Below are 14,783 nucleotides of genomic sequence, written 5' to 3'. Positions count from 1 at the left end.
CAACGTACTCCTTTTGCGTGCAGCTTAGTCACAGTGTCCTGCCCAAAAGACACTGAATGATTAACAACATTAAGAAATGGGACGTATTCTCCGCCCCAGACCAAACGCACAGCGAATTATGCCACCTTGGCTCTTCTTGATTCCTTTTTAAACCACTTTAATTTGTTTTATTCATCCTTGTTCTCATCTTTTTGTTTTGGCTCACTTGAATTATCGTCCCCACATGACTTCATATGCCTTTTTCCAGGTTTCTAATGTTCTGCCTGTGCCACTCCGGGCCTCTTGAAAGAACATGATTGATGCAAAGGTTTCGTCAAACGCAGTGTTTTATTAACTAGAACCCAATGCATTTTGGGCATTCATTGCCCTTCTTCGGGGGTCACTTCAAACATATAATCACCATCTCATGGTTGAAGAGGCCTGTTTGGGGGAGCGTGTTGCCGAGTTGGAGGCTTCCCCGAATGCTGGTGGCAGGCGTGGGGGCCGGAAAGTAAGCAGGAAGCGCTCCGCTTCGCTCACTGCATTGGAGCGTTGTCGGGAGCCGGGAGCGGTTGCCTCTTTGCGTGTGGTGCAAAGGGGCTCGCTGCACTTGGGGGAGGGGCGGGGTGGTGGGGAAGCGGGCGGGGAGCCTGAAATTCCTTCTTTAAACGCCTCGGGGGCACTTTAGGGTGAGCGCTCATGTGGAGGGCACGGCAGGCGGCGAAATGGTGGAGCCAGAGAAAATTGATGATGCTGTGTCTTCTGATTGGCAAGGAGGACAGTTTGGTTCTGATATTGATTTAGGGGCTGAACAGTATGTGGAGGAAGAGGATTTGGGTAGCTCTTTATTGTTTTCTACACCTGCCTCTGTACAGGGTTATGTTTTGTCTGTGGTTGGGAGTTCTAAAGGCGAGGGAGAATGGGCGCAAGTTGGGGAAGGGAGTTCTAGAAAGAGAGGTTTTTCTTTATCTGATGTGGGGCAGGCTGAGGTGAGGGAGACATTTGGGGGTACGTCAACCGGTGCGTGGTCCATTTCAGCGGGGGAGAGAGTATGTAATTTGGTTCCCAGCTCTTTTACACAGTTAGGTAGAGATTTGGAGCCAGCAGGCAGTTTCCAGGCTTGGGAGGGTTTAGATACATTTCCCGCTTGGTCAGAAGGATTGCGGAGCTGTAGGATGGAGGGCCGTCATCTGGTAGGGTGCGCATGGGGAGCCTGAATGTTGATAGAGGTAGGGGTGTGCCGCGAGGTGTAGAGACGGGAGTTGTAGACGGGGCAAGGAGTTGTGGTCCAGCCTCAGCGGTGGTGTCGGCTATGCTAGATTGGAGTGAGGACGAAGAGGTAGGTGTTTATTCCCCGTTGGTGAGACCGGGCAGGGCTGTGCATTTAGGTCAGATAAGACGGCGGTCAGCGGGTGCAGTTTTGCCTAGATGGCAGGGGGCTGAGGCAGCTTTGGTACTTAGGGATCCCAGTACATCAGTCCAAACTTTTTCTTTTCAGGCATCAGAGCGGCACCGTGGCCCGGACTCGGTAGGGTGTTGTACGGCCCATTCTCGCCGAGGTGAAGTGAGGGTGGAGAGCGCAGCACTTTCCGTACCACCGAGGGAGCCCGTCGCCGTCAGTATACGAAGGTCCGGCGCACCCTTACTGTCCCCAACGACTAGCAGGTCTAGGTGGTCAGCCTTACCGACGGCTATGGAGCTACAGAGTCAGCGCATAGGAGAGTAACAGCGGGTACAGTCGGCTCCCCCACAAGGAGGACGTTCAGAGCCTGTGAGAGCTAGTGTTGGTAACGCAGGGTCGGGTAGGACCCGCAGTGTGGATTTTGAGAATTCTCGGCTTCAGGTGGTGGAGCCGGTTTTGCTTGATTATGATGATGAAAGCCCGGAAGAAGGTGAATTACAGGAGATGGAGGGGGTGGGCCCTCTCATATGTCGCATAGTGTTTTGCAGGTTCAAGAAGTGACATAGCAATTTCCAGACAGACGGGAGTGCGGCCCATCGGTGAGGGCTCCTCGGGAGAGGAATGTACAGGATGAGTCAGTGCGGCGGACGGAGTTTCTTTAGAGCCAGGTGAGAAGACGGTTACACAGGCCAAACCTATAATGATGTCTGTGGGAACAGCGGTGGAGGGGGGTGGGGGAATAGTGGAGGGGAGGTTGCTTAAAGAAAAATATGTTAAAGATACAGGTGTGGGCACTGATGAAAGAGTTGGGGCAGCGGGGGGTAAGGTGGAGAGTGGGACTAACACAGATGCTGCGGGGGGGTGTTAAAGAGCTGCTTGAGAGTAAGGAATTGAACATTAAAAAGCTGCCTTACATGGGGGTCACTAAACCCTTGGGCGCTCATTTAATGTTGGCAACAAAAGAGCGCATTTGGAAGGGTGAGTATGTGGAGATTTTGAAACTCTTACACCGGGAGGTCAGGTCCAAGGAAGGCTCTAAGAAGGAGGAGTATGAATTGGCTAAGCGCCCTAAGGTTCCATTGACTATTGAGAACTGGACAGCGGCTTTTCTAATATATGCAAGCGTATATTGTGAGAGATTCCCAGAGCGCAGCATGTCTATATTTAAATGTATGGTTGTGATTAGGAGAGCGCAACTTACTTGAGGAGGGTATGCATGGGCCCAATACGATGAAGAGTTTAGGGCCAGGATGGCATGGGATCCAGAAGAAAAGTGGGGCGAGTTAGATACAGATTTATGGCAGCATACATTTGGGGCAGCTTCAGGTGGCAAGCCCGTTTTTACAGCTAGCGATCTGCCGTTAATTTATCGGCCCTTTTAGGGCAAGCCCACCCGGGGTCGGGTGGGAAGCGGTTCAGCTACACAGTCTGGAAATGGACCGTGCTGGGATTTCAACGAGGGGTTATGCACTAGAGAGTATTGCAAGTATAGACATCAATGCTCTAGCTGCGGGAGGCGCCGCCCCCTTGTTAAATGTTGGGGGCCAAAACTTCCAGCTGGCCAGCAAAGGACTCAGTCAAATGCAGGTACTTTCGGCCCCACACAGCAGTTTCAAGGGGGTCGGGGAGGTAGAGGGGCGCAGGCCTCTGGGCCAAAGGGCTCCTACACCAGTTAAGCTGTCACAGCTACAATGGGCTCTTCAGGATTATGGGGATGCAGGGGTGAAACAGAAGCTGTTGGATGGTTTCCATTATGGTTTTCATTTGGGTTATCTGGGGCCACAGCAGAGACGATGGGCGGATAACTTGAAGTCTGCATCTGAACATAGTGCAGTGGTGCGAGAAAAACTGAGCAAGGAAGTGCGTGAAGGACGGATGGCAGGCCCTTTTGATGACTGGCCGATCCACAATTTGATAATTTCACCTATTGGAGTGGTGCCTAAGAAAGAGCAAGGGCAGTACAGGCTAATTCAGCATCTGTCATGGCCTGAGGGGTCTTCAGTTAATGATTTCATTGATGAGGAGGCTGCCTCAGTTTCATATTCCTCAGTTGATGTGGCCATGTCACTTGTAGTGACCGCGGGCGCAACTGCAGAGATGGCAAAATGTGATATTAAGTCTGCATTTTGGTTGCTTCCAGTCCATCCAGATGATTGGAATCTTCTGGGTATCCATTTTGAAGGAAAATGGTACATGGACAAAGCCTTACCGATGGGTTTCTCCATGTCGTGTGCTTTATTTGAATGTTTCAGCACCTTTTTGCAGTGGCATTTCACGCACCATTCAGGTCATACGCTGGTGAAGCACTATTTAGATGATTTCTTTTTTGTTGGTGCCCCGGGCTCCGCGGAGTGCCAGATAGCTCTGGACACTTTTCAAGGGCTTATGGAGGAGATGGGTGTGCCTTTCGCTCCGGAGAAAAAAATGGGTCCCAACACTGTCTTATCTTTTTTGGGTATTGAAATTGATTCCGTGGCAATGTGGGCTCGCTTGCCGGATGACAAAAAAGTGAAGATGCTAGACTTGCTGGGCTGTATGCTATCAAAACAGAAAGTGAAGGTGAAAGAGATTCAGGTGTTACTGGGACATCTTAATTTCGCTTGCAGGGTGGTGAGGGCAGGGAGGACTTTTTGTAGAAGATTAGGCAGGGCTTTGGCTGGTCAGCATTTGCCTCACCATCGGGTTAGTTTGTCAGCAGGTGTCAAGGAGGATTTGCGGATGTGGTCCTTTTTTCTCACTTCTTTTAATGGTGTGCCACTGGTCAGAGATGAGGATTTTCAGTGGGATGTGCAAATGTTTTTGGATGCTGCAGGAGGTGATGGCTTTGGCTTGTACTGGAATGGAAAGTGGTGTGCTGAAAAAAGGCCAGAAGATTGGTTGAATGGTGGGAGGAACATAACATTTCTTGAGCTTTTTCCATTGTTCGTGGCTTTGACCCTTTGGGGGGATGAGAAGGCACACAAAAAAGTCCTGTTTCGGGTTGACAGCATGGCAGTGGTGGAGATAGTTAACAGGCAGTCAGCTAGGGATGAGCAGATCTTGAAACTAATGAGAGTTTTTGTACTTGGCTGCTTGAAACATGACATTACCTTTAGAGCTTTGCACATCCCCGGTGTGGACAATTACATCGTGGATGCTTTGTCTCGTTCTCAGTGGGGGAGATTCTGTGGACTGGCCAAGGAGGCGGACAGGACGCCGACCCCAATGCCGACACATCTGTGGTATGTAGGCAACGTCGGGTATTACAGCTGGTGGTAGGTTCTTTGTCTGTGTCCACGCGTACAGCTTATTCTCTGGCATGGAAGGAGTTTTTAGAATCTGGGGCGTGCAGGCGTGAAGAAGCTTGGCGTCATTCCGCGGACGTGATACAGTTCATTCTAGGCCTCATAGAGAAAGGCCTGTCTAAGGTGACCATTGCTGGAAAGTTGGCAGGTATTTCATTTATGGGAAAACTCCTTTGGGGTTACTCTCCTTCGGCTGGCAAAATTGCCAGGAAAATGCTTGAAGGTTGGGCGAGGGAGCGGGGAGGTTCACAGTTGTCCCGGGCTCCCTTATCATGGCAGACTTTGGCTCGGTTATTGGAGGTTCTACCCTTAGTTTGCAGAGACGATTTTGAAGCTTGTTTGTTTGCCATGTTGATGGCTTTCATGTTTTTTGGGGCCTTTGGGGTCTCGGAGTTACTGGGTTCCAAATCGAAAAAGGGGATTTGCTGGTGAGAAGTGTTTTTCTCGGATGAGGGTGTGCATGTTTGGCTTTCTAGTTCTAAGACTGATCAGAGGAAGTTGGGAAAAGGGGTTTGGTTGGAAGCCCGGTCCCCGAAGGTTACCTGTCCAATGCGTCTAGCTCGCCGCTGGCGAACACTGTCAGGGGGTTATGAATGCGACCCTGTTTTTTGGCACACCAACAGGGCAACAGTTACAGCGTATCAATTTGCGCATGGTGCTGCGTAAAGCTTTGCAGAAGATTGGTTTGGATGGAGAGCAATATGGAACGCACTCTTTTAGGATTGGTGCAGCGACAGAAGTGCATAATGAGGGATGGTCTCAAGGGGACCTCATGCAGTTAGGGCGCTCGTCTTCTAATTGCTTTCAGCGTTATGTGCGGGCCAACGCGGGGGAGGCGCATGCGTCATCCTCCTTGCCTTGAGTATTCATTGTTTTTTCTTTTACAGAATCAGTTACTGGGCCCCAGTCTCGAGAAGTGACAGTTTGGATAGTGGGGCATTCGTTCGTCAAATGGGCCTGGTTTCAGGCGGCTCAAAGTTATTTTGGAACTTTGTTGGGATTTAATGATAAAATGTTTAATATTGTGTGGAAAGGGAAAGGGGGTATGCTTTGGGAACTTATTCAATTTTTTAATAAGGCAATGCTGAGAGGTTGCTGCCCGGACATTTTACTTATACACCTTGGAGAGTATGATCTTTGTGGGGTTAAAGGAGCGGTTTTGTTGCGGGCGATTAAGAAGGATTTATCTTTAATTAAAGAAAGCTGGTCTGGTTGCCATGTTTTTATGGACAGAATTAGTTCCGCGAAGGATTTGGAGAAGGGCAGTGAATCCCAGAGCAATTGACAGAGCCAGGAAGAAGGTGAATTCAGAGATTTCCAGGTTTTGCCGTCAATTGGGTTTTGGAAGGGTGTCCCACAGGGATATACGTTTTGAGTCTGTTGAGTTTTTTCGGGATGATGGAGTCCATTTATCTAAATTGGGGATGGACCTGTATTTGCTGGAGTTAAGAGTAGTTTTGGCTAGATGTTTCAATGTGTGGAAGTGAAGGAATTTTTGGCCTTTTTTCCTACTTGGGGGCAGAAAGGCGGGTAGTTTCCCTCCCTGCCTTTCTGGGTGGCGGGGTCTAGTTGTTTTTGGGCAGTTTGTTGCAGAGTTTTGTTGAATAATGGGTAAGTTGTGTTATCGACAGGGAAAGGATAGGTTGGTAGGTTTTAGTTTGATTACACGTTTTGGGGATTGACAGATGTGAAAGGGCAGGCATGGGAGTTGGTTAACGGAAGGCTTGGTATTTATAAGTTATAATGGTTGATATGGTGATGTAATGTTTTTATAATGTTTTTGTAATGTTTTGAAATGTTGTATTGTATGGGTGGGGGAGGGGTCATAAAATTTTAGGGGAGGGGGGCAAGGTCAGGGTTGTTTACGTATTTACTGAGGTTTAGTTTTTGAAGGCTTTTGCCGAGGATTGTTTAACATGTGATGTGCACCTGTTCCAATAAAACGGCCTTGTCCACATTTTCCTTGTCTTGGTCTGCTTCACCCCCCCCCTCACCCCTCCCTCCCAAGGGAGGCTTGGGGGGAAGCCGACCGAAGGGAGGTCCCCCCCCCCCGGGCGATTTGGGAGGGGTAGTGTGGGGGGGGGTGCAGAGCAGGGCAGCAGCCATTTTAGGTGTTGGGCTTGTTTTAGTTTGAAGCCCAAAGGAGCCCAAGCATAAATGCTTTGGGCTCCTGCTCCCAGCCACCATTTTAGGTTTGGTGACCTGGTGGCTGGAAGCTTAGGTAGTAATTTTTGTCCCTTCCACCCGCCCCTATTTTATGTTTTTGCGGGTTTTTGGTGTTTTTTCCACTCCTTCCTTTTTTCTGTTCAATTTTCTGTAAAATCTTTCTTGCGATCCTTTTTGTTAGCGGTTTTCCGTTTTTTTCAAGTTTTGCTTTTTGTTGGAACAGGGGAGCAAGGGTTTTTTGTTGTACCACGTCGCTTGGAGCAGGTGCTGTGCGGGGTCTAGTTGTTTTTGGGCAGTTTGTGGCAGAGTTTTGTTGATTAAGGGTAAGTTGTGTTATCGACAGGAAAAGGATAGGTTGGTCGTTTTTAGTTTGATTACACGTTTTGGGGGATTGACAGATGTGAAAGGGCAGGCATGGGAGTTGGTTAATGGAGGGCCTGGTATTTAAAAGTTATAATGGTTGATATGGTGATGTAATGTTTTTGTAATGTTTTTGAAATGTTGTATTGTATGGGTGGGGAAGGGGTCATAAAATTTTAGGGGATGGGGGGCAGGGTCAGGGTTGTTTACGTATTTAAAGGCCTATTAGGATGGAGGACGGACCTGCATCCGTCCGCCACCCCCGAGTTGGAGGGACCGTCCGCAGGGGAAGCGGCGTTCCCTCCCTCGGAATTAGGATGTGACCGCCACCCTGGCGGTCACATCCCGTATAGTTAACATTGGAGCGGGTGCTGCTTGAAGCAGCACCCTCCACAATGTTAAATATGCATGTTTTCCCTTTGCATGCACAAAGCGGCAGGTACCGCGCGGTGCCTGCTGCTTTGTGCATGCAATGGTACCCCCCATGTGCACCCCCCACCCCCCAACACCCCTGGGGGCCCGCAACGTGCCCCCAAACACAAAAGGCCACATGCTTTTCCACAGCGGAAAAGCCACCGCGGAAAAGCATGTTTTCTGCCCCATCCTAATATGGCTGGCAGTGTCTGATAGACACCGCCACCATATTAGAGCTTTTCCGCCACGGTCGGAAGGCAACCACGGTGGAAAAGCGGCAGACGGTCTTCCCGCCCGCCAATGACCCCCCCAGCCATTCTAATCTGGCGGGGGGTCTTTGAAGGCACCACAGCGGTGAATCCGCATCCTCCGGGCCGGCGGTGGCTTCCGCCGGCCCGGAGGATGCGGATTCACCGCAATCCTTATCGTCCCCTTAGTGAGGTTTAGTTATGGAAGGCTTTTGCCGAGGATTGTTTAACATGTGATGCGCACCTGTTTCAATAAAGCGGCCTTTTCCACATTTTCCTTATCTTGGTCTGCTTCACCCCCCCTCACCCCCCCCCCCCCCCCCTCCCAAACACTGACAAGGGAGAGGGCTGCCTGTCCACAGTGTCTTTGGAGAGGAATATTCCGGGATAGGTGTCAATGAAAGTGGGTTTAATTTTAACGTGGGGCTCTGGAGCTTAATGCTCCCATTAGATACAGTTGTCCGTCAGTACATTGCAACGCATTCTTCGTTGTACCAGTTTTTTTCTGTGAGGGGGAGACCCACCCCCAGAGACGCCTGCACGCCCAAACAGGAAGATCAGCCCTCACACACGCGTCCTCTATGTGCCAAGCAAGAAAGAGCCGTACCCACCAATGCAGGGGTGGCAGGGTGACAGCAGGATGAGGACGAGTGAAGATTACCCGTAACTATTCAGAGTATTACCACCACTCCTTACCTATGCGGAAATAGAAGGCAAAGCTGTAGGCAAGGAAGCCCAGGTGCAGAACCACAGCAGTAATGCTACATGCATGAAACTTTAACTGAAAGAACTGCATTGCACCTCAGCAGAACTAAGCACAGTTGTGGCAAAGCAGCCCCAGAAGGGAACTTGAAGCTTATAATGATTGACAAAGTTATCAGGCAGTGCCTGTATCACAGCATGACACATATCCAGGAGACAAACCCCACAAGGCCCAGCACAGGACAGCCCCCCCTCCCCCCCCCCCACTGGTGCAGCAGCCCTGAATGGCCAGACAGACCATAAGTCAAAGACATAGTTTACACAGCACTAGAACCAAAGAGATAGCAGAATCTCCTACCAACCTCGAGTGGGGCACTCACTGCTCCCGCCCTACAGCCAGAAGGGCAAAGTTGCAAAAAAAGAGGTACCTCACAGAGGCGCAACTAGAGTCAAATTTCGGGGGGGGGGGAGAGGTGGGTGGGCTAAGAAAAAATTTCGGGGGGGGGGCTGAATCTTTAGGCAATCGGCAGAGTCGAGCTGCAGGGGCTCTTAGAAGGGGTGAAACAACAAAGCTCCATTAACATGCACAAGGTCTTTTAAAGACCTGTGAAGTGTTCGGGTGCGGCTGTGTGCGAGCCCGAGAAGTGTCTCATCCCGGGCTGCCACATACGAGGGGGGGGGGGCTGAAGCCCTTTGAGGCCAATGGGTGTTGTGCACCTGATACCAGTCAGTCAGTCAGTACAAGCTTTATTCGAGATATTTTTTCATAAAAGCACAGCATAAAATCAAATACATTACAGGTAAAAACAAATCATTTTACATATGCATATTCTTAAAAACAGTTGTGCAAGCTCATACAATACCAAAGTAGAAAATTACACACATATATAACCAATCACATTAGAATTTATATAAAAAAAAAAAGATATAGATCAGGTTAACTGAGCCTACCCATCAGCCGCCGCCTAATTGCCCAAGCCCACCCCAGATATTTGGCTACTCCGAGAACTATCGACTCCTGAGTAGATGTACATAGGATTCTCATAGCCACTGCACTGTCTCGTGTCCCAAGATTTGTACATACTGGAGTCAGCCATGCCCTCCTTGGTGACGAATAGGCTTCGCAGACAAATAAAAAATGACCTAGGCTTTCTACAGCTGCTTCACACGCTGGACAACACATAGTGGTCGGTCTCTGCCATCCCGCAGTAAGTTTTTTTAGCGGGAGGGATCCAGACCTTAAGTGGAAGACTAACTTCCTGTCCAATGGGACTGTAATGCTGTCCCAATAGTTTTCTAGACTAGGACAGATTTTGACCTCCAAGAAGCGACCAGCCATAGAGTCAGATCTAGTACTTCTCAGAAGGCTGTTATCTACCCAATCCCAATATTGAGACTTGAGGGCTTCCTTACTTGGAAAGACTTCCCCCTGCGGGTTGGTCCAGAGATTAGAAAGGCCCACATTAATTAACATGGGCCTTAGAATTTTTAGCCCCTTAATCTTGTGAAAATTATCTTCCTTAATTATTGCCAGGAAGCCATCAGCGTAGTGCTTGATCTCTGGAGTTGTCCAAAGGCTTCTCCAATAGAGAATAGGGCGCAGTCGCGCTCTATCACTAATTGACCGTCTACCCAGCTCAAGAAACAGTGGAATTAAGGGGGTGCTCTGAGGGAGACCTGTGATTCCTCTAAGGAACCTATTTTCTGATATCTGTAAGGTCGATAGGTTTTCCCAAGCCCATAGCTCTGCGCCATATAAGGCCGCACCTAGAACCTTTGCATCATATACTATAAGGACAGGCTTAATGGGTTTAGTCTTGGATTTTCTATGTTCCCCCCGCAGCGCCCCTGATGTTTGTTGGTGTTTTAGTGCCGTTTTTTCCAGGTGATGAGACCAACCCAAACCCTCTGCTATTTGGACCCCTAGGTACGTAAACTCCCTAACCACCTCTAGCTTAGCATTGTTCAAAGATACCCTGGGGTGAATTTTGCGGCACGGGGAAAAGACCATTAGTTTCGTCTTGCCCACGTTTACTTCTAGACCGTGCTCTTTGCAAAAAACATCAAATATGTTTAATGCACGTTGTAGCCCTACAGGAGTCTTTGACATGATTAGGGTATCGTCAGCGAACATCAGGATCGGGATCCTGACGCCCGCTAATGAAGGTGCATCTGCACCCACATCTAACATCCGCTCCACAATCCCATTAATGAATAATGAGAAAAGTAGGGGTGGCATGGCACAGCCTTGGCGGACCCCCCTTTCTACCGGGAAGTCCGATGTTGACTCGCCATTCCCTCCCCACTGAACTCTTGCGAAATTGCATTCGTGCAATCGCATGATTAAGGTGAGCAGTTCAACCGGAATGCCTAGCTTTTGCAGGACCAGCCATAACTTGTACCTGGGGACCAAATCGAAGGCTGCCCGTAGGTCGACAAATGCGACATACAGGCAGCCCTTGCCAAGCAATACTGTCCTCCACCGCAATATAGTGAAACGGAAGACCTGATCAATTGTGCTGGTGGCCCGCCTAAATCCTGCCTGATAGGGGGAAAGAGCATTGTTATCATCCACCCAATCCATAAGCTGATTTACAACCATTTTCCCCATTACTTTTTGTATGGTTGCTATCAGACTTATAGGCCTGTAATTGGCTGGGAGAGACCGATCTCCTTTTTTGTAGATGGGTATGATGATTGCACCTTGCCAAAGCTCAGGGACCACCCCACCCTTGGCGATGGCATTTCCCAGCAGAAAAATATACCTCGCCCATCTCTTCATGTCGTGTTTGAAGACATCCGAGGGTATCCCGTCTAGCCCTGGTGCCCTCCCACATTGGACAGTGCTAATTGCATTCTCAACTTCTTTGAGGGAAAACAAATTGTCAGTAGAAGAGACTGGCAATGTGACCTCCCCCATCCCAGGATACTTTATTTCTGCGTATTTTGGTCTGAAGTACTCGACCCAGGCTTCTTCAGCTACATTATTATCAGGCCTTGCAGGGGTACCTCCTCTACCCCACTTTATGATTTTCCAAAAAAGCCTAGAGTCCTTACTACTAGAAGCCTCCTTTAACTCTGCCCAATGGTCTTCATCCCATTTACTCTTTGCCTGGGAAATGGCTGCTTTATACGATTTCCTAGCCGCTCTAATTGCAACCCTGTCTCTTTCTCTAATAGCTTGACCCAATGTCAGTCGGGCAGATCTACACCGGCAATTAAACCACCTAGCAACTTCCGGGGGTTTTTTCCCTTTATTATTTTTTGACTGTGTAAAGAATGGTTTTAGGAGGGAAAAAAACTTATTGTGGATGTCTGTAATATCCCTGGAACCAGGGGTTATAGATTCTACCGCTTCCATAGAGGAAATTGCCTTATCCACCTCAACGTTAATGAAGGTCATTGTTCTTTCATTTGCCAATACCCTTGGCCATTTTAGCCTTCGCATGTCATTGGCCATTACTGGGGTATGGTCATTTCTTGCGAGCATGTTTTGGGGTCCAACATTCCACCACCTATGGGTCACACAAAGGGGATTGTGATCACTTTCTAATCTGGGCTTAATGACCATATCAAGAACTCCCTGCCAAAGCGGGAGACTACATATTACATAATCTATTCTACTCCTGCTATGGCCATTATCAAAGGTACAACCGCCCTCCTTGTCCCGTGGTGTTCTCCCATTCAGGGCTCTTAGGCCATGCTCCATACACATGGCATTTAGTAGCAGTATATCCTTCGTCCACCGCTTGACAGGATTTAAACACAGAGATGGTACTCCCCAAAGAGTGTCTTCATCCTGTCCTAAGGGATCGTTTGTACTGTCAAGAGGTTCGAAGGTCCTGTTTAGATCCCTGGCTACTAATACCCTGTTGTCTTAGGACTTAGTTTCTAGGGAGGCGGACAGCACCTCTAGGGTGGAAGAACTAGCTGAATTAGTGCCTCTTGCGTAGATATTATACAGGTCAATCACATCCCCCTTTTTTGTTGAAAGTCTTAACAATTGTAAATCGCTAATACCCAGGTCCAACACTTTAATAGAGATTTCCAGGTCCTGCTTTATCCATACCGTGAGCCCTCCCATTGGCCGACCCCTACCTCCTCTAGAGGCTGGTATTGAAAAATTTAAGTAGCCACGGAGGAAAACAGGGTCACAAGCCCATGTTTCTTGAAAGCAACACACGTCAAACCCATTAATAAATTCTACCCAAATTTGTGAGTCTAACTTGCTTCCCAACCCAGCAATATTCCAGGATAAAAGCCTACCAAAGCTAGGCTCGTCCCCACATGATTTATTTATATTGGAACATGGTTGAGGAATCATTGGGCTTGCATCATTCCCTGCAAGGCTATCGGTTATCCTCACATAACCACCATCTATGTCATCATCCTCATTTACAGTAGATGTGGGTAGCTCCCCTGCTCCATCGTTGACATTTGCTTCCCCACCTCCTTCCACCACAATCAGACTCTCGTTACCAATATTCCTGACATTTGGCATTGGACCAGCATTAACATCGAGTTCATCACAACTCCCTTGTTTATTACTACTACTTCCTCCCCTGCTATTACACATATATTGGGGCGTTTGTCAGCATCCCCACCCTTGATCTTGCCATCCAACCGGGGGGTTGTAATTCGGGCCAATGATATAGTTTTGGCACTGTGGCAGTGGAGTCAGTGTAGGAATCCTTGGCCATGGGAGGTTGGGAGGGCATATGTGCTCATTAAGCAGGCTAATCGATACACTAGTTGGGCGAGGATAGAAGAAGGTAAGGTCAACAATTCCAATCCCTCCCTTGGTTGTACCCCATCCCTGTCTAGTTATCCATCCTGCCACCCTTGGATCTTGAAAATTAACCACAATACAATCCCCCCCCTGATACCTCATTACCCCATTCGGGAAGGAAGCCCACACATCAGGAGTCCATTATCAGCCGACCTGCAGCCCCTTCCTATAGAATTAGTAGACTCTATACCCCTCCATGGGAACGAGCTGGCGAGAGAGAGGAAGGACGAAGCTGGCAACCAGAGGTGAAACATGTGGGGTAAGCCGGCTGCCTTCGTTGGTGGGAAATAAAGCACCAGAACCTTTTCAGGAAAGGGTAAAGCTGGTGATTTCCCCACAGGAAGACTGAAGCAAGGGCCAAACAATATCCCTGGGAAGAGATCTGTATGGCAGATTCTTCAAGCCTGCGCAGGCTATGCGTGATGGAAACTGCATGTCAGGGCCCAGTCCAAAGAAAGCAAGAGAGGGAGAAAACCGCCCTACCAGCTCCCATGTGCTGAAGAGACAGGAAAAAATAGGGAGTTTGTAGGAGGGGTGGATGTCTCATAAATCGCAATAAGGGGAGGAGATAAAGGTTTTTGTCTTTGAAGGGCCTGCTCGTGGGGGTGAGTCACCCCTCATAGATAAGGACTGGGGCGATGAAGTTGGCTGAAGTAGCAATTACCCTATTTCTTCCTTCCAACTTAGACCACAGCAAGTTTGTATGTGCTCCACCGGGCAGCAACAGCAAAAACAGTACCTGAGCAAAGGTGCCGGAGAGGCTATAGCCCATGAAAAATCCAGTTTCTTTGGAGAAGGGGAAGTCCTTTGTTCTGGTGTGTGGCAACTTCTAAAGCTGGTTCCAGCACCCTGAGCAAGGTTCCTGGAAAGGGTAAAGGTCACACATATGGTATGGCAAGTTACTCCTCGTCACTGTACGCTACCGCAGCGAATGTTTTAGGTTCCAGTGAGTGGGTGGTCTTTGTGCCTGAGTTTAAGTGCCACACAGGTAGACACTGCCACTTTGTAGGGGATGATGATGGACTCACCCCTAGAATTGTGGCTCAGTTGGTGCTAATTGGAGTCATTGTTTCACACATACACGCTGTGCCCAACATTAGGAACTTCACTGGATCAACAGAGGAAACATCACAAACCCTAATATAACCTTGGAGAGCATGACTGAGGAGACTGACCACATACAATTGGGCAATTGAGCAACCAAGAGTATTTTCTCTGGTGGGAATGAGAGGAGAAAGGGTCTGTAATATACTCCCCATAAACTGCTTGATTGGAATTGATTAGGTGGATTGGATTAGTGGTGTGCCACCACGGCCACCAGGAGCTAAATAAGAGACTTCTTTGAGAATATCAATTGTACTCTAATCCATGAATCCTGTGTGCTCGGCCTCACAGCCTCTGCTCCCGAAATGTACGAAGCTCGTAACTAAGGTGGGTCT

This window comes from Lissotriton vulgaris, chromosome 3_1 (assembly GCF_964263255.1).
Source record: "Lissotriton vulgaris chromosome 3_1, aLisVul1.2, whole genome shotgun sequence".
Classification (NCBI taxonomy): domain Eukaryota; kingdom Metazoa; phylum Chordata; class Amphibia; order Caudata; family Salamandridae; genus Lissotriton; species Lissotriton vulgaris.
The sequence above is the reverse complement of the archived record's forward strand: the minus strand, read 5'-3'. Positions refer to the sequence as shown.